This window comes from Hyla sarda, unplaced genomic scaffold (genome assembly GCF_029499605.1).
Source record: "Hyla sarda isolate aHylSar1 unplaced genomic scaffold, aHylSar1.hap1 scaffold_772, whole genome shotgun sequence".
Taxonomy (NCBI): domain Eukaryota; kingdom Metazoa; phylum Chordata; class Amphibia; order Anura; family Hylidae; genus Hyla; species Hyla sarda.
The window spans coordinates 1-26,588 of record NW_026610795.1 but is presented as its reverse complement, the minus strand read 5'-3'; the positions used below and the strand labels follow the sequence as shown (position 1 = coordinate 26,588).

At 46.2% G+C, this 26,588-nt stretch overlaps 12 non-coding genes across 12 annotated transcripts; all 12 read left to right on the top strand.

The window, feature by feature from the left end:
• The first annotated feature begins 927 nt into the window (after positions 1-927).
• On the top strand, positions 928-1,118 carry LOC130346091 (U2 spliceosomal RNA). Its single transcript, XR_008884461.1, has one exon. It is a non-coding gene; the product is annotated as a U2 spliceosomal RNA (small nuclear RNA).
• A 2,082-nt stretch (positions 1,119-3,200) lies between these two features.
• Positions 3,201-3,391, top strand: LOC130346090 (U2 spliceosomal RNA). Its single transcript, XR_008884460.1, has one exon. It is a non-coding gene; the product is annotated as a U2 spliceosomal RNA (small nuclear RNA).
• Positions 3,392-5,483: 2,092 nt separating this feature from the next.
• Positions 5,484-5,674, top strand: LOC130346089 (U2 spliceosomal RNA). The gene has a single exon (XR_008884459.1). It is a non-coding gene; the product is annotated as a U2 spliceosomal RNA (small nuclear RNA).
• Positions 5,675-7,758: 2,084 nt separating this feature from the next.
• Positions 7,759-7,949, top strand: LOC130346088 (U2 spliceosomal RNA). Its single transcript, XR_008884458.1, has one exon. It is a non-coding gene; the product is annotated as a U2 spliceosomal RNA (small nuclear RNA).
• A 2,081-nt stretch (positions 7,950-10,030) lies between these two features.
• LOC130346087 (U2 spliceosomal RNA) lies at positions 10,031-10,221 on the top strand. The gene has a single exon (XR_008884457.1). It is a non-coding gene; the product is annotated as a U2 spliceosomal RNA (small nuclear RNA).
• A 2,088-nt stretch (positions 10,222-12,309) lies between these two features.
• LOC130346086 (U2 spliceosomal RNA) lies at positions 12,310-12,500 on the top strand. Its single transcript, XR_008884456.1, has one exon. It is a non-coding gene; the product is annotated as a U2 spliceosomal RNA (small nuclear RNA).
• Positions 12,501-14,596: 2,096 nt separating this feature from the next.
• On the top strand, positions 14,597-14,787 carry LOC130346078 (U2 spliceosomal RNA). Its single transcript, XR_008884451.1, has one exon. It is a non-coding gene; the product is annotated as a U2 spliceosomal RNA (small nuclear RNA).
• A 2,079-nt stretch (positions 14,788-16,866) lies between these two features.
• Positions 16,867-17,057, top strand: LOC130346066 (U2 spliceosomal RNA). The gene has a single exon (XR_008884439.1). It is a non-coding gene; the product is annotated as a U2 spliceosomal RNA (small nuclear RNA).
• Positions 17,058-19,142: 2,085 nt separating this feature from the next.
• LOC130346131 (U2 spliceosomal RNA) lies at positions 19,143-19,333 on the top strand. Its single transcript, XR_008884497.1, has one exon. It is a non-coding gene; the product is annotated as a U2 spliceosomal RNA (small nuclear RNA).
• Positions 19,334-21,417: 2,084 nt separating this feature from the next.
• Positions 21,418-21,608, top strand: LOC130346119 (U2 spliceosomal RNA). The gene has a single exon (XR_008884486.1). It is a non-coding gene; the product is annotated as a U2 spliceosomal RNA (small nuclear RNA).
• Positions 21,609-23,691: 2,083 nt separating this feature from the next.
• LOC130346107 (U2 spliceosomal RNA) lies at positions 23,692-23,882 on the top strand. Its single transcript, XR_008884475.1, has one exon. It is a non-coding gene; the product is annotated as a U2 spliceosomal RNA (small nuclear RNA).
• Positions 23,883-25,972: 2,090 nt separating this feature from the next.
• Positions 25,973-26,163, top strand: LOC130346094 (U2 spliceosomal RNA). Its single transcript, XR_008884464.1, has one exon. It is a non-coding gene; the product is annotated as a U2 spliceosomal RNA (small nuclear RNA).
• The last annotated feature ends 425 nt before the right edge of the window (positions 26,164-26,588 follow it).

The following is a 26,588-nucleotide window of genomic DNA, read 5'->3' as shown; positions in this document are numbered from 1 at the left end:
TTTCGGCGGAGAAATATATATATATATATATATATATATATATATATATATATACGCGCACACACACACATATATATAAACGTATTCTCCGTTGAGATATTGCAGCCGCTGCTGTGTCCAGGCCCAGGAGCCTTAGCACTGTGCTGTGATGTCACTCAATACCACTGACATCACTAGGTGTAAACAACATCTCTCCTTTGCTGTGTATGTGACTATGGAGCTGTTTGGTGATGTCGTCTATTATGGCCTTCATAGAAGCAACAGGAGATTGTTGCATCCATCTAGAACCCTCAGAACTACAGTGCTATGATGTCACTCACTTCCACAGGCCTTGCAGAGTGTAAACAACAACAACCCAGCTTTGTTGTGTATGTAACCATAGGGATTTGTGATGTCACCTAGAACCTTCACAGCAGCGACAGCTTTATGAGGAGCATCAGCACTGCTCTGCCTGAGCAGAACCATCACCGCCATAGGTTGTCAAATAACCCGGATTTAACCCACACAGGTAAGTCCAATGGGGTGCAGGCATGTCCTCTATGCTTACAGCTTCCCGTGGGTGTTGGTTTGATACCGTTTGGGGACAGCCAAGGAGGCATCTGCAGGCAACAAAGGTAGGTGTGTGCTTGTGTGTGTGTTTCCTATGCAGATCCTAAGCCCAGTGTCACATGCAAGTAGGAGGAGTAAGAAGGGTTCCTGGCAAATCCGGGTTATGGATTGCATTTAAAAAGGCCCCGTGGGAGTGCAATGGGCCCCTGTCTTGCTGCTTAGCAATAATGGTATGGGTTTAGGTTCTGCTGTGTGTACTGGTGGTTGACTGCCCCCCAGCCCAGAGTGTGCATGGAAAATTGTCTGGCAGCCTCCCTGACAGCAAGCAGTGATAGTGCCCATGAAGGGGACCTTGTTGGGCCCGCCCCTTTCACGGTTATCGCTTCTCGGCCTTTTGGCTAAGATCAAGTGTAGTATCTGTTCTTATCAGTTTAATATCTGATACGTCCCCTATCTGGGGACCATATATTAAATGGATTTTTGAGAACGGGGGCCGATTTCGAAGCTTGCTTCCGTCGCCCTATGCATTGACCCGATATGGCAGTATCTTCGGGTACAGTGCACCACCCCCTTACAGGGTTAAAAAGAAAGATTCCTACTTTCATTGCTACCTGCTTGCTGGCTAGCCAGCTAGCCAGCCCTGTGGGCCTTGCTGCTGCAGCCAAAAAACAAAAGGTGGTGCTGCTGCTGCTGCTTCTGCTGCTTCTGCTTGTGTCTGGCCGCTGTTGGAGCGTCCAGGCACAGGACTTCTGCTGCTGCTGACTAAATGGCCTCCTTAATTGGATCATTTGAGTAGCCAGCACACCTGTGCAGGTAGGGCATGACATGATAGGCAGCTGCCTTGATAGCGGGTGGGTGCTGAATGTTCCTAATTGACAAAATAAGATTAATGCTTATGAAGAAATATAAAATCTCATCCCTTCCCCAATATCGCGCCACACCCCTACCCCTTAATTCCCTGGTTGAACTTGATGGACATATGTCTTTTTTCGACCGTACTAACTATGTAACTATGTAACATAACATGGGGGGGGGGGTCTCCTGGCTGTTCACACAGGTGTGTCATTGCTGTACATTGACCATGCATTGCTTCTGTGGTATTGCAAAGGCAAAGACAAATGCTTCCAGCCATCCATTGCACTAATGGATTGGTCATCAGCTGGCTGTCTATGTCCCGCATCAATATAGACCAAAGTACAGAGGGTTAGGCTATGCTATTGTGCACCTACCTGATGCATCAGAAGGTGCGAGGCCCTTGCTAAATTCTGTGCACAGACTTTGAGATCTATACTTTAGACTGTATCTAAACCTGCTCCAACATGGACTGACATTCTGGCCTACTTTCAGCCGATGCGACTTGTCTGTCGCTGAACAGTCGCTTTTTATGTATTCAGCACCTATGTATAATGTTGTAAAAATGCTCTAGAAGCTAAAGTCGCAGAAATGTCACACATATTTGGCCTGCAACTTTCTGTGCGACAAATTCAGACAGGAAAAATCAGTATAAATCCTTAGAAAATTATCCCCCAGTGTCTCCATCTGCTGGCGGTATTGAATAAGCATTGCTGCACTGATGGGGTATGCATTAGACGAAAAAAAAGAAGAAAAAGAAGAATAATACGCCCAGAAAAGAGGCGAAAAGGAGAAAAACGTAAAAAAACGTGAAAAAAAAGTAAGAGGAAGAGAAGGGAAAAAAAGGTGGAAATGGGTTTAAAAGTGATTTCGGCGGAGAAATATATATATATATATATATATATATATATATATATATATATATACGCGCACACACACACATATATATAAACGTATTCTCCGTTGAGATATTGCAGCCGCTGCTGTGTCCAGGCCCAGGAGCCTTAGCACTGTGCTGTGATGTCACTCAATACCACTGACATCACTAGGTGTAAACAACATCTCTCCTTTGCTGTGTATGTGACTATGGAGCTGTTTGGTGATGTCGTCTATTATGGCCTTCATAGAAGCAACAGGAGATTGTTGCATCCATCTAGAACCCTCAGAACTACAGTGCTATGATGTCACTCACTTCCACAGGCCTTGCAGAGTGTAAACAACAACAACCCAGCTTTGTTGTGTATGTAACCATAGGGATTTGTGATGTCACCTAGAACCTTCACAGCAGCGACAGCTTTATGAGGAGCATCAGCACTGCTCTGCCTGAGCAGAACCATCACCGCCATAGGTTGTCAAATAACCCGGATTTAACCCACACAGGTAAGTCCAATGGGGTGCAGGCATGTCCTCTATGCTTACAGCTTCCCGTGGGTGTTGGTTTGATACCGTTTGGGGACAGCCAAGGAGGCATCTGCAGGCAACAAAGGTAGGTGTGTGCTTGTGTGTGTGTTTCCTATGCAGATCCTAAGCCCAGTGTCACATGCAAGTAGGAGGAGTAAGAAGGGTTCCTGGCAAATCCGGGTTATGGATTGCATTTAAAAAGGCCCCGTGGGAGTGCAATGGGCCCCTGTCTTGCTGCTTAGCAATAATGGTATGGGTTTAGGTTCTGCTGTGTGTACTGGTGGTTGACTGCCCCCCAGCCCAGAGTGTGCATGGAAAATTGTCTGGCAGCCTCCCTGACAGCAAGCAGTGATAGTGCCCATGAAGGGGACCTTGTTGGGCCCGCCCCTTTCACGGTTATCGCTTCTCGGCCTTTTGGCTAAGATCAAGTGTAGTATCTGTTCTTATCAGTTTAATATCTGATACGTCCCCTATCTGGGGACCATATATTAAATGGATTTTTGAGAACGGGGGCCGATTTCGAAGCTTGCTTCCGTCGCCCTATGCATTGACCCGATATGGCAGTATCTTCGGGTACAGTGCACCACCCCCTTACAGGGTTAAAAAGAAAGATTCCTACTTTCATTGCTACCTGCTTGCTGGCTAGCCAGCTAGCCAGCCCTGTGGGCCTTGCTGCTGCAGCCAAAAAACAAAAGGTGGTGCTGCTGCTGCTGCTTCTGCTGCTTCTGCTTGTGTCTGGCCGCTGTTGGAGCGTCCAGGCACAGGACTTCTGCTGCTGCTGACTAAATGGCCTCCTTAATTGGATCATTTGAGTAGCCAGCACACCTGTGCAGGTAGGGCATGACATGATAGGCAGCTGCCTTGATAGCGGGTGGGTGCTGAATGTTCCTAATTGACAAAATAAGATTAATGCTTATGAAGAAATATAAAATCTCATCCCTTCCCCAATATCGCGCCACACCCCTACCCCTTAATTCCCTGGTTGAACTTGATGGACATATGTCTTTTTTCGACCGTACTAACTATGTAACTATGTAACATAACATGGGGGGGGGGGGGGGGGGGGTCTCCTGGCTGTTCACACAGGTGTGTCATTGCTGTACATTGACCATGCATTGCTTCTGTGGTATTGCAAAGGCAAAGACAAATGCTTCCAGCCATCCATTGCACTAATGGATTGGTCATCAGCTGGCTGTCTATGTCCCGCATCAATATAGACCAAAGTACAGAGGGTTAGGCTATGCTATTGTGCACCTACCTGATGCATCAGAAGGTGCGAGGCCCTTGCTAAATTCTGTGCACAGACTTTGAGATCTATACTTTAGACTGTATCTAAACCTGCTCCAACATGGACTGACATTCTGGCCTACTTTCAGCCGATGCGACTTGTCTGTCGCTGAACAGTCGCTTTTTATGTATTCAGCACCTATGTATAATGTTGTAAAAATGCTCTAGAAGCTAAAGTCGCAGAAATGTCACACATATTTGGCCTGCAACTTTCTGTGCGACAAATTCAGACAGGAAAAATCAGTATAAATCCTTAGAAAATTATCCCCCAGTGTCTCCATCTGCTGGCGGTATTGAATAAGCATTGCTGCACTGATGGGGTATGCATTAGACGAAAAAAAAGAAGAAAAAGAAGAATAATACGCCCAGAAAAGAGGCGAAAAGGAGAAAAACGTAAAAAAACGTGAAAAAAAAGTAAGAGGAAGAGAAGGGAAAAAAAGGTGGAAATGGGTTTAAAAGTGATTTCGGCGGAGAATATATATATATATATATATATATATATATATATATATATATATATACGCGCACACACACACATATATATAAACGTATTCTCCGTTGAGATATTGCAGCCGCTGCTGTGTCCAGGCCCAGGAGCCTTAGCACTGTGCTGTGATGTCACTCAATACCACTGACATCACTAGGTGTAAACAACATCTCTCCTTTGCTGTGTATGTGACTATGGAGCTGTTTGGTGATGTCGTCTATTATGGCCTTCATAGAAGCAACAGGAGATTGTTGCATCCATCTAGAACCCTCAGAACTACAGTGCTATGATGTCACTCACTTCCACAGGCCTTGCAGAGTGTAAACAACAACAACCCAGCTTTGTTGTGTATGTAACCATAGGGATTTGTGATGTCACCTAGAACCTTCACAGCAGCGACAGCTTTATGAGGAGCATCAGCACTGCTCTGCCTGAGCAGAACCATCACCGCCATAGGTTGTCAAATAACCCGGATTTAACCCACACAGGTAAGTCCAATGGGGTGCAGGCATGTCCTCTATGCTTACAGCTTCCCGTGGGTGTTGGTTTGATACCGTTTGGGGACAGCCAAGGAGGCATCTGCAGGCAACAAAGGTAGGTGTGTGCTTGTGTGTGTGTTTCCTATGCAGATCCTAAGCCCAGTGTCACATGCAAGTAGGAGGAGTAAGAAGGGTTCCTGGCAAATCCGGGTTATGGATTGCATTTAAAAAGGCCCCGTGGGAGTGCAATGGGCCCCTGTCTTGCTGCTTAGCAATAATGGTATGGGTTTAGGTTCTGCTGTGTGTACTGGTGGTTGACTGCCCCCCAGCCCAGAGTGTGCATGGAAAATTGTCTGGCAGCCTCCCTGACAGCAAGCAGTGATAGTGCCCATGAAGGGGACCTTGTTGGGCCCGCCCCTTTCACGGTTATCGCTTCTCGGCCTTTTGGCTAAGATCAAGTGTAGTATCTGTTCTTATCAGTTTAATATCTGATACGTCCCCTATCTGGGGACCATATATTAAATGGATTTTTGAGAACGGGGGCCGATTTCGAAGCTTGCTTCCGTCGCCCTATGCATTGACCCGATATGGCAGTATCTTCGGGTACAGTGCACCACCCCCTTACAGGGTTAAAAAGAAAGATTCCTACTTTCATTGCTACCTGCTTGCTGGCTAGCCAGCTAGCCAGCCCTGTGGGCCTTGCTGCTGCAGCCAAAAAACAAAAGGTGGTGCTGCTGCTGCTGCTTCTGCTGCTTCTGCTTGTGTCTGGCCGCTGTTGGAGCGTCCAGGCACAGGACTTCTGCTGCTGCTGACTAAATGGCCTCCTTAATTGGATCATTTGAGTAGCCAGCACACCTGTGCAGGTAGGGCATGACATGATAGGCAGCTGCCTTGATAGCGGGTGGGTGCTGAATGTTCCTAATTGACAAAATAAGATTAATGCTTATGAAGAAATATAAAATCTCATCCCTTCCCCAATATCGCGCCACACCCCTACCCCTTAATTCCCTGGTTGAACTTGATGGACATATGTCTTTTTTCGACCGTACTAACTATGTAACTATGTAACATAACATGGGGGGGGGGGGGGGGTCTCCTGGCTGTTCACACAGGTGTGTCATTGCTGTACATTGACCATGCATTGCTTCTGTGGTATTGTAAAGGCAAAGACAAATGCTTCCAGCCATCCATTGCACTAATGGATTGGTCATCAGCTGGCTGTCTATGTCCCGCATCAATATAGACCAAAGTACAGAGGGTTAGGCTATGCTATTGTGCACCTACCTGATGCATCAGAAGGTGCGAGGCCCTTGCTAAATTCTGTGCACAGACTTTGAGATCTATACTTTAGACTGTATCTAAACCTGCTCCAACATGGACTGACATTCTGGCCTACTTTCAGCCGATGCGACTTGTCTGTCGCTGAACAGTCGCTTTTTATGTATTCAGCACCTATGTATAATGTTGTAAAAATGCTCTAGAAGCTAAAGTCGCAGAAATGTCACACATATTTGGCCTGCAACTTTCTGTGCGACAAATTCAGACAGGAAAAATCAGTATAAATCCTTAGAAAATTATCCCCCAGTGTCTCCATCTGCTGGCGGTATTGAATAAGCATTGCTGCACTGATGGGGTATGCATTAGACGAAAAAAAAAGAAGAAAAAGAAGAATAATACGCCCAGAAAAGAGGCGAAAAGGAGAAAAACGTAAAAAAACGTGAAAAAAAAGTAAGAGGAAGAGAAGGGAAAAAAAGGTGGAAATGGGTTTAAAAGTGATTTCGGCGGAGAAATATATATATATATATATATATATATATATATATATATATACGCGCACACACACACATATATATAAACGTATTCTCCGTTGAGATATTGCAGCCGCTGCTGTGTCCAGGCCCAGGAGCCTTAGCACTGTGCTGTGATGTCACTCAATACCACTGACATCACTAGGTGTAAACAACATCTCTCCTTTGCTGTGTATGTGACTATGGAGCTGTTTGGTGATGTCGTCTATTATGGCCTTCATAGAAGCAACAGGAGATTGTTGCATCCATCTAGAACCCTCAGAACTACAGTGCTATGATGTCACTCACTTCCACAGGCCTTGCAGAGTGTAAACAACAACAACCCAGCTTTGTTGTGTATGTAACCATAGGGATTTGTGATGTCACCTAGAACCTTCACAGCAGCGACAGCTTTATGAGGAGCATCAGCACTGCTCTGCCTGAGCAGAACCATCACCGCCATAGGTTGTCAAATAACCCGGATTTAACCCACACAGGTAAGTCCAATGGGGTGCAGGCATGTCCTCTATGCTTACAGCTTCCCGTGGGTGTTGGTTTGATACCGTTTGGGGACAGCCAAGGAGGCATCTGCAGGCAACAAAGGTAGGTGTGTGCTTGTGTGTGTGTTTCCTATGCAGATCCTAAGCCCAGTGTCACATGCAAGTAGGAGGAGTAAGAAGGGTTCCTGGCAAATCCGGGTTATGGATTGCATTTAAAAAGGCCCCGTGGGAGTGCAATGGGCCCCTGTCTTGCTGCTTAGCAATAATGGTATGGGTTTAGGTTCTGCTGTGTGTACTGGTGGTTGACTGCCCCCCAGCCCAGAGTGTGCATGGAAAATTGTCTGGCAGCCTCCCTGACAGCAAGCAGTGATAGTGCCCATGAAGGGGACCTTGTTGGGCCCGCCCCTTTCACGGTTATCGCTTCTCGGCCTTTTGGCTAAGATCAAGTGTAGTATCTGTTCTTATCAGTTTAATATCTGATACGTCCCCTATCTGGGGACCATATATTAAATGGATTTTTGAGAACGGGGGCCGATTTCGAAGCTTGCTTCCGTCGCCCTATGCATTGACCCGATATGGCAGTATCTTCGGGTACAGTGCACCACCCCCTTACAGGGTTAAAAAGAAAGATTCCTACTTTCATTGCTACCTGCTTGCTGGCTAGCCAGCTAGCCAGCCCTGTGGGCCTTGCTGCTGCAGCCAAAAAACAAAAGGTGGTGCTGCTGCTGCTGCTTCTGCTGCTTCTGCTTGTGTCTGGCCGCTGTTGGAGCGTCCAGGCACAGGACTTCTGCTGCTGCTGACTAAATGGCCTCCTTAATTGGATCATTTGAGTAGCCAGCACACCTGTGCAGGTAGGGCATGACATGATAGGCAGCTGCCTTGATAGCGGGTGGGTGCTGAATGTTCCTAATTGACAAAATAAGATTAATGCTTATGAAGAAATATAAAATCTCATCCCTTCCCCAATATCGCGCCACACCCCTACCCCTTAATTCCCTGGTTGAACTTGATGGACATATGTCTTTTTTCGACCGTACTAACTATGTAACTATGTAACATAACATGGGGGGGGGGGGGGGGGGTCTCCTGGCTGTTCACACAGGTGTGTCATTGCTGTACATTGACCATGCATTGCTTCTGTGGTATTGCAAAGGCAAAGACAAATGCTTCCAGCCATCCATTGCACTAATGGATTGGTCATCAGCTGGCTGTCTATGTCCCGCATCAATATAGACCAAAGTACAGAGGGTTAGGCTATGCTATTGTGCACCTACCTGATGCATCAGAAGGTGCGAGGCCCTTGCTAAATTCTGTGCACAGACTTTGAGATCTATACTTTAGACTGTATCTAAACCTGCTCCAACATGGACTGACATTCTGGCCTACTTTCAGCCGATGCGACTTGTCTGTCGCTGAACAGTCGCTTTTTATGTATTCAGCACCTATGTATAATGTTGTAAAAATGCTCTAGAAGCTAAAGTCGCAGAAATGTCACACATATTTGGCCTGCAACTTTCTGTGCGACAAATTCAGACAGGAAAAATCAGTATAAATCCTTAGAAAATTATCCCCCAGTGTCTCCATCTGCTGGCGGTATTGAATAAGCATTGCTGCACTGATGGGGTATGCATTAGACGAAAAAAAAGAAGAAAAAGAAGAATAATACGCCCAGAAAAGAGGCGAAAAGGAGAAAAACGTAAAAAAACGTGAAAAAAAAGTAAGAGGAAGAGAAGGGAAAAAAAGGTGGAAATGGGTTTAAAAGTGATTTCGGCGGAGAAATATATATATATATATATATATATATATATATATATACGCGCACACACACACATATATATAAACGTATTCTCCGTTGAGATATTGCAGCCGCTGCTGTGTCCAGGCCCAGGAGCCTTAGCACTGTGCTGTGATGTCACTCAATACCACTGACATCACTAGGTGTAAACAACATCTCTCCTTTGCTGTGTATGTGACTATGGAGCTGTTTGGTGATGTCGTCTATTATGGCCTTCATAGAAGCAACAGGAGATTGTTGCATCCATCTAGAACCCTCAGAACTACAGTGCTATGATGTCACTCACTTCCACAGGCCTTGCAGAGTGTAAACAACAACAACCCAGCTTTGTTGTGTATGTAACCATAGGGATTTGTGATGTCACCTAGAACCTTCACAGCAGCGACAGCTTTATGAGGAGCATCAGCACTGCTCTGCCTGAGCAGAACCATCACCGCCATAGGTTGTCAAATAACCCGGATTTAACCCACACAGGTAAGTCCAATGGGGTGCAGGCATGTCCTCTATGCTTACAGCTTCCCGTGGGTGTTGGTTTGATACCGTTTGGGGACAGCCAAGGAGGCATCTGCAGGCAACAAAGGTAGGTGTGTGCTTGTGTGTGTGTTTCCTATGCAGATCCTAAGCCCAGTGTCACATGCAAGTAGGAGGAGTAAGAAGGGTTCCTGGCAAATCCGGGTTATGGATTGCATTTAAAAAGGCCCCGTGGGAGTGCAATGGGCCCCTGTCTTGCTGCTTAGCAATAATGGTATGGGTTTAGGTTCTGCTGTGTGTACTGGTGGTTGACTGCCCCCCAGCCCAGAGTGTGCATGGAAAATTGTCTGGCAGCCTCCCTGACAGCAAGCAGTGATAGTGCCCATGAAGGGGACCTTGTTGGGCCCGCCCCTTTCACGGTTATCGCTTCTCGGCCTTTTGGCTAAGATCAAGTGTAGTATCTGTTCTTATCAGTTTAATATCTGATACGTCCCCTATCTGGGGACCATATATTAAATGGATTTTTGAGAACGGGGGCCGATTTCGAAGCTTGCTTCCGTCGCCCTATGCATTGACCCGATATGGCAGTATCTTCGGGTACAGTGCACCACCCCCTTACAGGGTTAAAAAGAAAGATTCCTACTTTCATTGCTACCTGCTTGCTGGCTAGCCAGCTAGCCAGCCCTGTGGGCCTTGCTGCTGCAGCCAAAAAACAAAAGGTGGTGCTGCTGCTGCTGCTTCTGCTGCTTCTGCTTGTGTCTGGCCGCTGTTGGAGCGTCCAGGCACAGGACTTCTGCTGCTGCTGACTAAATGGCCTCCTTAATTGGATCATTTGAGTAGCCAGCACACCTGTGCAGGTAGGGCATGACATGATAGGCAGCTGCCTTGATAGCGGGTGGGTGCTGAATGTTCCTAATTGACAAAATAAGATTAATGCTTATGAAGAAATATAAAATCTCATCCCTTCCCCAATATCGCGCCACACCCCTACCCCTTAATTCCCTGGTTGAACTTGATGGACATATGTCTTTTTTCGACCGTACTAACTATGTAACTATGTAACATAACATGGGGGGGGGGGGGGGGGTCTCCTGGCTGTTCACACAGGTGTGTCATTGCTGTACATTGACCATGCATTGCTTCTGTGGTATTGCAAAGGCAAAGACAAATGCTTCCAGCCATCCATTGCACTAATGGATTGGTCATCAGCTGGCTGTCTATGTCCCGCATCAATATAGACCAAAGTACAGAGGGTTAGGCTATGCTATTGTGCACCTACCTGATGCATCAGAAGGTGCGAGGCCCTTGCTAAATTCTGTGCACAGACTTTGAGATCTATACTTTAGACTGTATCTAAACCTGCTCCAACATGGACTGACATTCTGGCCTACTTTCAGCCGATGCGACTTGTCTGTCGCTGAACAGTCGCTTTTTATGTATTCAGCACCTATGTATAATGTTGTAAAAATGCTCTAGAAGCTAAAGTCGCAGAAATGTCACACATATTTGGCCTGCAACTTTCTGTGCGACAAATTCAGACAGGAAAAATCAGTATAAATCCTTAGAAAATTATCCCCCAGTGTCTCCATCTGCTGGCGGTATTGAATAAGCATTGCTGCACTGATGGGGTATGCATTAGACGAAAAAAAAGAAGAAAAAGAAGAATAATACGCCCAGAAAAGAGGCGAAAAGGAGAAAAACGTAAAAAAACGTGAAAAAAAAGTAAGAGGAAGAGAAGGGAAAAAAAGGTGGAAATGGGTTTAAAAGTGATTTCGGCGGAGAAATATATATATATATATATATATATATATATATATATATATATATACGCGCACACACACACATATATATAAACGTATTCTCCGTTGAGATATTGCAGCCGCTGCTGTGTCCAGGCCCAGGAGCCTTAGCACTGTGCTGTGATGTCACTCAATACCACTGACATCACTAGGTGTAAACAACATCTCTCCTTTGCTGTGTATGTGACTATGGAGCTGTTTGGTGATGTCGTCTATTATGGCCTTCATAGAAGCAACAGGAGATTGTTGCATCCATCTAGAACCCTCAGAACTACAGTGCTATGATGTCACTCACTTCCACAGGCCTTGCAGAGTGTAAACAACAACAACCCAGCTTTGTTGTGTATGTAACCATAGGGATTTGTGATGTCACCTAGAACCTTCACAGCAGCGACAGCTTTATGAGGAGCATCAGCACTGCTCTGCCTGAGCAGAACCATCACCGCCATAGGTTGTCAAATAACCCGGATTTAACCCACACAGGTAAGTCCAATGGGGTGCAGGCATGTCCTCTATGCTTACAGCTTCCCGTGGGTGTTGGTTTGATACCGTTTGGGGACAGCCAAGGAGGCATCTGCAGGCAACAAAGGTAGGTGTGTGCTTGTGTGTGTGTTTCCTATGCAGATCCTAAGCCCAGTGTCACATGCAAGTAGGAGGAGTAAGAAGGGTTCCTGGCAAATCCGGGTTATGGATTGCATTTAAAAAGGCCCCGTGGGAGTGCAATGGGCCCCTGTCTTGCTGCTTAGCAATAATGGTATGGGTTTAGGTTCTGCTGTGTGTACTGGTGGTTGACTGCCCCCCAGCCCAGAGTGTGCATGGAAAATTGTCTGGCAGCCTCCCTGACAGCAAGCAGTGATAGTGCCCATGAAGGGGACCTTGTTGGGCCCGCCCCTTTCACGGTTATCGCTTCTCGGCCTTTTGGCTAAGATCAAGTGTAGTATCTGTTCTTATCAGTTTAATATCTGATACGTCCCCTATCTGGGGACCATATATTAAATGGATTTTTGAGAACGGGGGCCGATTTCGAAGCTTGCTTCCGTCGCCCTATGCATTGACCCGATATGGCAGTATCTTCGGGTACAGTGCACCACCCCCTTACAGGGTTAAAAAGAAAGATTCCTACTTTCATTGCTACCTGCTTGCTGGCTAGCCAGCTAGCCAGCCCTGTGGGCCTTGCTGCTGCAGCCAAAAAACAAAAGGTGGTGCTGCTGCTGCTGCTTCTGCTGCTTCTGCTTGTGTCTGGCCGCTGTTGGAGCGTCCAGGCACAGGACTTCTGCTGCTGCTGACTAAATGGCCTCCTTAATTGGATCATTTGAGTAGCCAGCACACCTGTGCAGGTAGGGCATGACATGATAGGCAGCTGCCTTGATAGCGGGTGGGTGCTGAATGTTCCTAATTGACAAAATAAGATTAATGCTTATGAAGAAATATAAAATCTCATCCCTTCCCCAATATCGCGCCACACCCCTACCCCTTAATTCCCTGGTTGAACTTGATGGACATATGTCTTTTTTCGACCGTACTAACTATGTAACTATGTAACATAACATGGGGGGGGGGGGGGGGTCTCCTGGCTGTTCACACAGGTGTGTCATTGCTGTACATTGACCATGCATTGCTTCTGTGGTATTGCAAAGGCAAAGACAAATGCTTCCAGCCATCCATTGCACTAATGGATTGGTCATCAGCTGGCTGTCTATGTCCCGCATCAATATAGACCAAAGTACAGAGGGTTAGGCTATGCTATTGTGCACCTACCTGATGCATCAGAAGGTGCGAGGCCCTTGCTAAATTCTGTGCACAGACTTTGAGATCTATACTTTAGACTGTATCTAAACCTGCTCCAACATGGACTGACATTCTGGCCTACTTTCAGCCGATGCGACTTGTCTGTCGCTGAACAGTCGCTTTTTATGTATTCAGCACCTATGTATAATGTTGTAAAAATGCTCTAGAAGCTAAAGTCGCAGAAATGTCACACATATTTGGCCTGCAACTTTCTGTGCGACAAATTCAGACAGGAAAAATCAGTATAAATCCTTAGAAAATTATCCCCCAGTGTCTCCATCTGCTGGCGGTATTGAATAAGCATTGCTGCACTGATGGGGTATGCATTAGACGAAAAAAAAGAAGAAAAAGAAGAATAATACGCCCAGAAAAGAGGCGAAAAGGAGAAAAACGTAAAAAAACGTGAAAAAAAAGTAAGAGGAAGAGAAGGGAAAAAAAGGTGGAAATGGGTTTAAAAGTGATTTCGGCGGAGAATATATATATATATATATATATATATATATATATATATATATATATATATATATACGCGCACACACACACATATATATAAACGTATTCTCCGTTGAGATATTGCAGCCGCTGCTGTGTCCAGGCCCAGGAGCCTTAGCACTGTGCTGTGATGTCACTCAATACCACTGACATCACTAGGTGTAAACAACATCTCTCCTTTGCTGTGTATGTGACTATGGAGCTGTTTGGTGATGTCGTCTATTATGGCCTTCATAGAAGCAACAGGAGATTGTTGCATCCATCTAGAACCCTCAGAACTACAGTGCTATGATGTCACTCACTTCCACAGGCCTTGCAGAGTGTAAACAACAACAACCCAGCTTTGTTGTGTATGTAACCATAGGGATTTGTGATGTCACCTAGAACCTTCACAGCAGCGACAGCTTTATGAGGAGCATCAGCACTGCTCTGCCTTAGCAGAACCATCACCGCCATAGGTTGTCAAATAACCCGGATTTAACCCACACAGGTAAGTCCAATGGGGTGCAGGCATGTCCTCTATGCTTACAGCTTCCCGTGGGTGTTGGTTTGATACCGTTTGGGGACAGCCAAGGAGGCATCTGCAGGCAACAAAGGTAGGTGTGTGCTTGTGTGTGTGTTTCCTATGCAGATCCTAAGCCCAGTGTCACATGCAAGTAGGAGGAGTAAGAAGGGTTCCTGGCAAATCCGGGTTATGGATTGCATTTAAAAAGGCCCCGTGGGAGTGCAATGGGCCCCTGTCTTGCTGCTTAGCAATAATGGTATGGGTTTAGGTTCTGCTGTGTGTACTGGTGGTTGACTGCCCCCCAGCCCAGAGTGTGCATGGAAAATTGTCTGGCAGCCTCCCTGACAGCAAGCAGTGATAGTGCCCATGAAGGGGACCTTGTTGGGCCCGCCCCTTTCACGGTTATCGCTTCTCGGCCTTTTGGCTAAGATCAAGTGTAGTATCTGTTCTTATCAGTTTAATATCTGATACGTCCCCTATCTGGGGACCATATATTAAATGGATTTTTGAGAACGGGGGCCGATTTCGAAGCTTGCTTCCGTCGCCCTATGCATTGACCCGATATGGCAGTATCTTCGGGTACAGTGCACCACCCCCTTACAGGGTTAAAAAGAAAGATTCCTACTTTCATTGCTACCTGCTTGCTGGCTAGCCAGCTAGCCAGCCCTGTGGGCCTTGCTGCTGCAGCCAAAAAACAAAAGGTGGTGCTGCTGCTGCTGCTTCTGCTGCTTCTGCTTGTGTCTGGCCGCTGTTGGAGCGTCCAGGCACAGGACTTCTGCTGCTGCTGACTAAATGGCCTCCTTAATTGGATCATTTGAGTAGCCAGCACACCTGTGCAGGTAGGGCATGACATGATAGGCAGCTGCCTTGATAGCGGGTGGGTGCTGAATGTTCCTAATTGACAAAATAAGATTAATGCTTATGAAGAAATATAAAATCTCATCCCTTCCCCAATATCGCGCCACACCCCTACCCCTTAATTCCCTGGTTGAACTTGATGGACATATGTCTTTTTTCGACCGTACTAACTATGTAACTATGTAACATAACATGGGGGGGGGGGGGGGGGGTCTCCTGGCTGTTCACACAGGTGTGTCATTGCTGTACATTGACCATGCATTGCTTCTGTGGTATTGCAAAGGCAAAGACAAATGCTTCCAGCCATCCATTGCACTAATGGATTGGTCATCAGCTGGCTGTCTATGTCCCGCATCAATATAGACCAAAGTACAGAGGGTTAGGCTATGCTATTGTGCACCTACCTGATGCATCAGAAGGTGCGAGGCCCTTGCTAAATTCTGTGCACAGACTTTGAGATCTATACTTTAGACTGTATCTAAACCTGCTCCAACATGGACTGACATTCTGGCCTACTTTCAGCCGATGCGACTTGTCTGTCGCTGAACAGTCGCTTTTTATGTATTCAGCACCTATGTATAATGTTGTAAAAATGCTCTAGAAGCTAAAGTCGCAGAAATGTCACACATATTTGGCCTGCAACTTTCTGTGCGACAAATTCAGACAGGAAAAATCAGTATAAATCCTTAGAAAATTATCCCCCAGTGTCTCCATCTGCTGGCGGTATTGAATAAGCATTGCTGCACTGATGGGGTATGCATTAGACGAAAAAAAAGAAGAAAAAGAAGAATAATACGCCCAGAAAAGAGGCGAAAAGGAGAAAAACGTAAAAAAACGTGAAAAAAAAGTAAGAGGAAGAGAAGGGAAAAAAAGGTGGAAATGGGTTTAAAAGTGATTTCGGCGGAGAAATATATATATATATATATATATATATATATATATACGCGCACACACACACATATATATAAACGTATTCTCCGTTGAGATATTGCAGCCGCTGCTGTGTCCAGGCCCAGGAGCCTTAGCACTGTGCTGTGATGTCACTCAATACCACTGACATCACTAGGTGTAAACAACATCTCTCCTTTGCTGTGTATGTGACTATGGAGCTGTTTGGTGATGTCGTCTATTATGGCCTTCATAGAAGCAACAGGAGATTGTTGCATCCATCTAGAACCCTCAGAACTACAGTGCTATGATGTCACTCACTTCCACAGGCCTTGCAGAGTGTAAACAACAACAACCCAGCTTTGTTGTGTATGTAACCATAGGGATTTGTGATGTCACCTAGAACCTTCACAGCAGCGACAGCTTTATGAGGAGCATCAGCACTGCTCTGCCTGAGCAGAACCATCACCGCCATAGGTTGTCAAATAACCCGGATTTAACCCACACAGGTAAGTCCAATGGGGTGCAGGCATGTCCTCTATGCTTACAGCTTCCCGTGGGTGTTGGTTTGATACCGTTTGGGGACAGCCAAGGAGGCATCTGCAGGCAACAAAGGTAGGTGTGTGCTTGTGTGTGTGTTTCCTATGCAGATCCTAAGCCCAGTGTCACATGCAAGTAGGAGGAGTAAGAAGGGTTCCTGGCAAATCCGGGTTATGGATTGCATTTAAAAAGGCCCCGTGGGAGTGCAATGGGCCCCTGTCTTGCTGCTTAGCAATAATGGTATGGGTTTAGGTTCTGCTGTGTGTACTGGTGGTTGACTGCCCCCCAGCCCAGAGTGTGCATGGAAAATTGTCTGGCAGCCTCCCTGACAGCAAGCAGTGATAGTGCCCATGAAGGGGACCTTGTTGGGCCCGCCCCTTTCACGGTTATCGCTTCTCGGCCTTTTGGCTAAGATCAAGTGTAGTATCTGTTCTTATCAGTTTAATATCTGATACGTCCCCTATCTGGGGACCATATATTAAATGGATTTTTGAGAACGGGGGCCGATTTCGAAGCTTGCTTCCGTCGCCCTATGCATTGACCCGATATGGCAGTATCTTCGGGTACAGTGCACCACCCCCTTACAGGGTTAAAAAGAAAGATTCCTACTTTCATTGCTACCTGCTTGCTGGCTAGCCAGCTAGCCAGCCCTGTGGGCCTTGCTGCTGCAGCCAAAAAACAAAAGGTGGTGCTGCTGCTGCTGCTTCTGCTGCTTCTGCTTGTGTCTGGCCGCTGTTGGAGCGTCCAGGCACAGGACTTCTGCTGCTGCTGACTAAATGGCCTCCTTAATTGGATCATTTGAGTAGCCAGCACACCTGTGCAGGTAGGGCATGACATGATAGGCAGCTGCCTTGATAGCGGGTGGGTGCTGAATGTTCCTAATTGACAAAATAAGATTAATGCTTATGAAGAAATATAAAATCTCATCCCTTCCCCAATATCGCGCCACACCCCTACCCCTTAATTCCCTGGTTGAACTTGATGGACATATGTCTTTTTTCGACCGTACTAACTATGTAACTATGTAACATAACATGGGGGGGGGGGGGGTCTCCTGGCTGTTCACACAGGTGTGTCATTGCTGTACATTGACCATGCATTGCTTCTGTGGTATTGCAAAGGCAAAGACAAATGCTTCCAGCCATCCATTGCACTAATGGATTGGTCATCAGCTGGCTGTCTATGTCCCGCATCAATATAGACCAAAGTACAGAGGGTTAGGCTATGCTATTGTGCACCTACCTGATGCATCAGAAGGTGCGAGGCCCTTGCTAAATTCTGTGCACAGACTTTGAGATCTATACTTTAGACTGTATCTAAACCTGCTCCAACATGGACTGACATTCTGGCCTACTTTCAGCCGATGCGACTTGTCTGTCGCTGAACAGTCGCTTTTTATGTATTCAGCACCTATGTATAATGTTGTAAAAATGCTCTAGAAGCTAAAGTCGCAGAAATGTCACACATATTTGGCCTGCAACTTTCTGTGCGACAAATTCAGACAGGAAAAATCAGTATAAATCCTTAGAAAATTATCCCCCAGTGTCTCCATCTGCTGGCGGTATTGAATAAGCATTGCTGCACTGATGGGGTATGCATTAGACGAAAAAAAAGAAGAAAAAGAAGAATAATACGCCCAGAAAAGAGGCGAAAAGGAGAAAAACGTAAAAAAACGTGAAAAAAAAGTAAGAGGAAGAGAAGGGAAAAAAAGGTGGAAATGGGTTTAAAAGTGATTTCGGCGGAGAAATATATATATATATATATATATATATATATATATATATATATATACGCGCACACACACACATATATATAAACGTATTCTCCGTTGAGATATTGCAGCCGCTGCTGTGTCCAGGCCCAGGAGCCTTAGCACTGTGCTGTGATGTCACTCAATACCACTGACATCACTAGGTGTAAACAACATCTCTCCTTTGCTGTGTATGTGACTATGGAGCTGTTTGGTGATGTCGTCTATTACGGCCTTCATAGAAGCAACAGGAGATTGTTGCATCCATCTAGAACCCTCAGAACTACAGTGCTATGATGTCACTCACTTCCACAGGCCTTGCAGAGTGTAAACAACAACAACCCAGCTTTGTTGTGTATGTAACCATAGGGATTTGTGATGTCACCTAGAACCTTCACAGCAGCGACAGCTTTATGAGGAGCATCAGCACTGCTCTGCCTGAGCAGAACCATCACCGCCATAGGTTGTCAAATAACCCGGATTTAACCCACACAGGTAAGTCCAATGGGGTGCAGGCATGTCCTCTATGCTTACAGCTTCCCGTGGGTGTTGGTTTGATACCGTTTGGGGACAGCCAAGGAGGCATCTGCAGGCAACAAAGGTAGGTGTGTGCTTGTGTGTGTGTTTCCTATGCAGATCCTAAGCCCAGTGTCACATGCAAGTAGGAGGAGTAAGAAGGGTTCCTGGCAAATCCGGGTTATGGATTGCATTTAAAAAGGCCCCGTGGGAGTGCAATGGGCCCCTGTCTTGCTGCTTAGCAATAATGGTATGGGTTTAGGTTCTGCTGTGTGTACTGGTGGTTGACTGCCCCCCAGCCCAGAGTGTGCATGGAAAATTGTCTGGCAGCCTCCCTGACAGCAAGCAGTGATAGTGCCCATGAAGGGGACCTTGTTGGGCCCGCCCCTTTCACGGTTATCGCTTCTCGGCCTTTTGGCTAAGATCAAGTGTAGTATCTGTTCTTATCAGTTTAATATCTGATACGTCCCCTATCTGGGGACCATATATTAAATGGATTTTTGAGAACGGGGGCCGATTTCGAAGCTTGCTTCCGTCGCCCTATGCATTGACCCGATATGGCAGTATCTTCGGGTACAGTGCACCACCCCCTTACAGGGTTAAAAAGAAAGATTCCTACTTTCATTGCTACCTGCTTGCTGGCTAGCCAGCTAGCCAGCCCTGTGGGCCTTGCTGCTGCAGCCAAAAAACAAAAGGTGGTGCTGCTGCTGCTGCTTCTGCTGCTTCTGCTTGTGTCTGGCCGCTGTTGGAGCGTCCAGGCACAGGACTTCTGCTGCTGCTGACTAAATGGCCTCCTTAATTGGATCATTTGAGTAGCCAGCACACCTGTGCAGGTAGGGCATGACATGATAGGCAGCTGCCTTGATAGCGGGTGGGTGCTGAATGTTCCTAATTGACAAAATAAGATTAATGCTTATGAAGAAATATAAAATCTCATCCCTTCCCCAATATCGCGCCACACCCCTACCCCTTAATTCCCTGGTTGAACTTGATGGACATATGTCTTTTTTCGACCGTACTAACTATGTAACTATGTAACATAACATGGGGGGGGGGGTCTCCTGGCTGTTCACACAGGTGTGTCATTGCTGTACATTGACCATGCATTGCTTCTGTGGTATTGCAAAGGCAAAGACAAATGCTTCCAGCCATCCATTGCACTAATGGATTGGTCATCAGCTGGCTGTCTATGTCCCGCATCAATATAGACCAAAGTACAGAGGGTTAGGCTATGCTATTGTGCACCTACCTGATGCATCAGAAGGTGCGAGGCCCTTGCTAAATTCTGTGCACAGACTTTGAGATCTATACTTTAGACTGTATCTAAACCTGCTCCAACATGGACTGACATTCTGGCCTACTTTCAGCCGATGCGACTTGTCTGTCGCTGAACAGTCGCTTTTTATGTATTCAGCACCTATGTATAATGTTGTAAAAATGCTCTAGAAGCTAAAGTCGCAGAAATGTCACACATATTTGGCCTGCAACTTTCTGTGCGACAAATTCAGACAGGAAAAATCAGTATAAATCCTTAGAAAATTATCCCCCAGTGTCTCCATCTGCTGGCGGTATTGAATAAGCATTGCTGCACTGATGGGGTATGCATTAGACGAAAAAAAAGAAGAAAAAGAAGAATAATACGCCCAGAAAAGAGGCGAAAAGGAGAAAAACGTAAAAAAACGTGAAAAAAAAGTAAGAGGAAGAGAAGGGAAAAAAAGGTGGAAATGGGTTTAAAAGTGATTTCGGCGGAGAAATATATATATATATATATATATATATATATATATATATATATATATACGCGCACACACACACATATATATAAACGTATTCTCCGTTGAGATATTGCAGCCGCTGCTGTGTCCAGGCCCAGGAGCCTTAGCACTGTGCTGTGATGTCACTCAATACCACTGACATCACTAGGTGTAAACAACATCTCTCCTTTGCTGTGTATGTGACTATGGAGCTGTTTGGTGATGTCGTCTATTATGGCCTTCATAGAAGCAACAGGAGATTGTTGCATCCATCTAGAACCCTCAGAACTACAGTGCTATGATGTCACTCACTTCCACAGGCCTTGCAGAGTGTAAACAACAACAACCCAGCTTTGTTGTGTATGTAACCATAGGGATTTGTGATGTCACCTAGAACCTTCACAGCAGCGACAGCTTTATGAGGAGCATCAGCACTGCTCTGCCTGAGCAGAACCATCACCGCCATAGGTTGTCAAATAACCCGGATTTAACCCACACAGGTAAGTCCAATGGGGTGCAGGCATGTCCTCTATGCTTACAGCTTCCCGTGGGTGTTGGTTTGATACCGTTTGGGGACAGCCAAGGAGGCATCTGCAGGCAACAAAGGTAGGTGTGTGCTTGTGTGTGTGTTTCCTATGCAGATCCTAAGCCCAGTGTCACATGCAAGTAGGAGGAGTAAGAAGGGTTCCTGGCAAATCCGGGTTATGGATTGCATTTAAAAAGGCCCCGTGGGAGTGCAATGGGCCCCTGTCTTGCTGCTTAGCAATAATGGTATGGGTTTAGGTTCTGCTGTGTGTACTGGTGGTTGACTGCCCCCCAGCCCAGAGTGTGCATGGAAAATTGTCTGGCAGCCTCCCTGACAGCAAGCAGTGATAGTGCCCATGAAGGGGACCTTGTTGGGCCCGCCCCTTTCACGGTTATCGCTTCTCGGCCTTTTGGCTAAGATCAAGTGTAGTATCTGTTCTTATCAGTTTAATATCTGATACGTCCCCTATCTGGGGACCATATATTAAATGGATTTTTGAGAACGGGGGCCGATTTCGAAGCTTGCTTCCGTCGCCCTATGCATTGACCCGATATGGCAGTATCTTCGGGTACAGTGCACCACCCCCTTACAGGGTTAAAAAGAAAGATTCCTACTTTCATTGCTACCTGCTTGCTGGCTAGCCAGCTAGCCAGCCCTGTGGGCCTTGCTGCTGCAGCCAAAAAACAAAAGGTGGTGCTGCTGCTGCTGCTTCTGCTGCTTCTGCTTGTGTCTGGCCGCTGTTGGAGCGTCCAGGCACAGGACTTCTGCTGCTGCTGACTAAATGGCCTCCTTAATTGGATCATTTGAGTAGCCAGCACACCTGTGCAGGTAGGGCATGACATGATAGGCAGCTGCCTTGATAGCGGGTGGGTGCTGAATGTTCCTAATTGACAAAATAAGATTAATGCTTATGAAGAAATATAAAATCTCATCCCTTCCCCAATATCGCGCCACACCCCTACCCCTTAATTCCCTGGTTGAACTTGATGGACATATGTCTTTTTTCGACCGTACTAACTATGTAACTATGTAACATAACATGGGGGGGGGGGGGGGGTCTCCTGGCTGTTCACACAGGTGTGTCATTGCTGTACATTGACCATGCATTGCTTCTGTGGTATTGCAAAGGCAAAGACAAATGCTTCCAGCCATCCATTGCACTAATGGATTGGTCATCAGCTGGCTGTCTATGTCCCGCATCAATATAGACCAAAGTACAGAGGGTTAGGCTATGCTATTGTGCACCTACCTGAGGCATCAGAAGGTGCGAGGCCCTTGCTAAATTCTGTGCACAGACTTTGAGATCTATACTTTAGACTGTATCTAAACCTGCTCCAACATGGACTGACATTCTGGCCTACTTTCAGCCGATGCGACTTGTCTGTCGCTGAACAGTCGCTTTTTATGTATTCAGCACCTATGTATAATGTTGTAAAAATGCTCTAGAAGCTAAAGTCGCAGAAATGTCACACATATTTGGCCTGCAACTTTCTGTGCGACAAATTCAGACAGGAAAAATCAGTATAAATCCTTAGAAAATTATCCCCCAGTGTCTCCATCTGCTGGCGGTATTGAATAAGCATTGCTGCACTGATGGGGTATGCATTAGACGAAAAAAAAGAAGAAAAAGAAGAATAATACGCCCAGAAAAGAGGCGAAAAGGAGAAAAACGTAAAAAAACGTGAAAAAAAAGTAAGAGGAAGAGAAGGGAAAAAAAGGTGGAAATGGGTTTAAAAGTGATTTCGGCGGAGAAATATATATATATATATATATATATATATATATATATATATACGCGCACACACACACATATATATAAACGTATTCTCCGTTGAGATATTGCAGCCGCTGCTGTGTCCAGGCCCAGGAGCCTTAGCACTGTGCTGTGATGTCACTCAATACCACTGACATCACTAGGTGTAAACAACATCTCTCCTTTGCTGTGTATGTGACTATGGAGCTGTTTGGTGATGTCGTCTATTATGGCCTTCATAGAAGCAACAGGAGATTGTTGCATCCATCTAGAACCCTCAGAACTACAGTGCTATGATGTCACTCACTTCCACAGGCCTTGCAGAGTGTAAACAACAACAACCCAGCTTTGTTGTGTATGTAACCATAGGGATTTGTGATGTCACCTAGAACCTTCACAGCAGCGACAGCTTTATGAGGAGCATCAGCACTGCTCTGCCTGAGCAGAACCATCACCGCCATAGGTTGTCAAATAACCCGGATTTAACCCACACAGGTAAGTCCAATGGGGTGCAGGCATGTCCTCTATGCTTACAGCTTCCCGTGGGTGTTGGTTTGATACCGTTTGGGGACAGCCAAGGAGGCATCTGCAGGCAACAAAGGTAGGTGTGTGCTTGTGTGTGTGTTTCCTATGCAGATCCTAAGCCCAGTGTCACATGCAAGTAGGAGGAGTAAGAAGGGTTCCTGGCAAATCCGGGTTATGGATTGCATTTAAAAAGGCCCCGTGGGAGTGCAATGGGCCCCTGTCTTGCTGCTTAGCAATAATGGTATGGGTTTAGGTTCTGCTGTGTGTACTGGTGGTTGACTGCCCCCCAGCCCAGAGTGTGCATGGAAAATTGTCTGGCAGCCTCCCTGACAGCAAGCAGTGATAGTGCCCATGAAGGGGACCTTGTTGGGCCCGCCCCTTTCACGGTTATCGCTTCTCGGCCTTTTGGCTAAGATCAAGTGTAGTATCTGTTCTTATCAGTTTAATATCTGATACGTCCCCTATCTGGGGACCATATATTAAATGGATTTTTGAGAACGGGGGCCGATTTCGAAGCTTGCTTCCGTCGCCCTATGCATTGACCCGATATGGCAGTATCTTCGGGTACAGTGCACCACCCCCTTACAGGGTTAAAAAGAAAGATTCCTACTTTCATTGCTACCTGCTTGCTGGCTAGCCAGCTAGCCAGCCCTGTGGGCCTTGCTGCTGCAGCCAAAAAACAAAAGGTGGTGCTGCTGCTGCTGCTGCTTCTGCTGCTTCTGCTTGTGTCTGGCCGCTGTTGGAGCGTCCAGGCACAGGACTTCTGCTGCTGCTGACTAAATGGCCTCCTTAATTGGATCATTTGAGTAGCCAGCACACCTGTGCAGGTAGGGCATGACATGATAGGCAGCTGCCTTGATAGCGGGTGGGTGCTGAATGTTCCTAATTGACAAAATAAGATTAATGCTTATGAAGAAATATAAAATCTCATCCCTTCCCCAATATCGCGCCACACCCCTACCCCTTAATTCCCTGGTTGAACTTGATGGACATATGTCTTTTTTCGACCGTACTAACTATGTAACTATGTAACATAACATGGGGGGGGGGGGGGGGTCTCCTGGCTGTTCACACAGGTGTGTCATTGCTGTACATTGACCATGCATTGCTTCTGTGGTATTGCAAAGGCAAAGACAAATGCTTCCAGCCATCCATTGCACTAATGGATTGGTCATCAGCTGGCTGTCTATGTCCCGCATCAATATAGACCAAAGTACAGAGGGTTAGGCTATGCTATTGTGCACCTACCTGATGCATCAGAAGGTGCGAGGCCCTTGCTAAATTCTGTGCACAGACTTTGAGATCTATACTTTAGACTGTATCTAAACCTGCTCCAACATGGACTGACATTCTGGCCTACTTTCAGCCGATGCGACTTGTCTGTCGCTGAACAGTCGCTTTTTATGTATTCAGCACCTATGTATAATGTTGTAAAAATGCTCTAGAAGCTAAAGTCGCAGAAATGTCACACATATTTGGCCTGCAACTTTCTGTGCGACAAATTCAGACAGGAAAAATCAGTATAAATCCTTAGAAAATTATCCCCCAGTGTCTCCATCTGCTGGCGGTATTGAATAAGCATTGCTGCACTGATGGGGTATGCATTAGACGAAAAAAAAGAAGAAAAAGAAGAATAATACGCCCAGAAAAGAGGCGAAAAGGAGAAAAACGTAAAAAAACGTGAAAAAAAAGTAAGAGGAAGAGAAGGGAAAAAAAGGTGGAAATGGGTTTAAAAGTGATTTCGGCGGAGAAATATATATATATATATATATATATATATATATATATATATATATACGCGCACACACACACATATATATAAACGTATTCTCCGTTGAGATATTGCAGCCGCTGCTGTGTCCAGGCCCAGGAGCCTTAGCACTGTGCTGTGATGTCACTCAATACCACTGACATCACTAGGTGTAAACAACATCTCTCCTTTGCTGTGTATGTGACTATGGAGCTGTTTGGTGATGTCGTCTATTATGGCCTTCATAGAAGCAACAGGAGATTGTTGCATCCATCTAGAACCCTCAGAACTACAGTGCTATGATGTCACTCACTTCCACAGGCCTTGCAGAGTGTAAACAACAACAACCCAGCTTTGTTGTGTATGTAACCATAGGGATTTGTGATGTCACCTAGAACCTTCACAGCAGCGACAGCTTTATGAGGAGCATCAGCACTGCTCTGCCTGAGCAGAACCATCACCGCCATAGGTTGTCAAATAACCCGGATTTAACCCACACAGGTAAGTCCAATGGGGTGCAGGCATGTCCTCTATGCTTACAGCTTCCCGTGGGTGTTGGTTTGATACCGTTTGGGGACAGCCAAGGAGGCATCTGCAGGCAACAAAGGTAGGTGTGTGCTTGTGTGTGTGTTTCCTATGCAGATCCTAAGCCCAGTGTCACATGCAAGTAGGAGGAGTAAGAAGGGTTCCTGGCAAATCCGGGTTATGGATTGCATTTAAAAAGGCCCCGTGGGAGTGCAATGGGCCCCTGTCTTGCTGCTTAGCAATAATGGTATGGGTTTAGGTTCTGCTGTGTGTACTGGTGGTTGACTGCCCCCCAGCCCAGAGTGTGCATGGAAAATTGTCTGGCAGCCTCCCTGACAGCAAGCAGTGATAGTGCCCATGAAGGGGACCTTGTTGGGCCCGCCCCTTTCACGGTTATCGCTTCTCGGCCTTTTGGCTAAGATCAAGTGTAGTATCTGTTCTTATCAGTTTAATATCTGATACGTCCCCTATCTGGGGACCATATATTAAATGGATTTTTGAGAACGGGGGCCGATTTCGAAGCTTGCTTCCGTCGCCCTATGCATTGACCCGATATGGCAGTATCTTCGGGTACAGTGCACCACCCCCTTACAGGGTTAAAAAGAAAGATTCCTACTTTCATTGCTACCTGCTTGCTGGCTAGCCAGCTAGCCAGCCCTGTGGGCCTTGCTGCTGCAGCCAAAAAACAAAAGGTGGTGCTGCTGCTGCTGCTTCTGCTGCTTCTGCTTGTGTCTGGCCGCTGTTGGAGCGTCCAGGCACAGGACTTCTGCTGCTGCTGACTAAATGGCCTCCTTAATTGGATCATTTGAGTAGCCAGCACACCTGTGCAGGTAGGGCATGACATGATAGGCAGCTGCCTTGATAGCGGGTGGGTGCTGAATGTTCCTAATTGACAAAATAAGATTAATGCTTATGAAGAAATATAAAATCTCATCCCTTCCCCAATATCGCGCCACACCCCTACCCCTTAATTCCCTGGTTGAACTTGATGGACATATGTCTTTTTTCGAC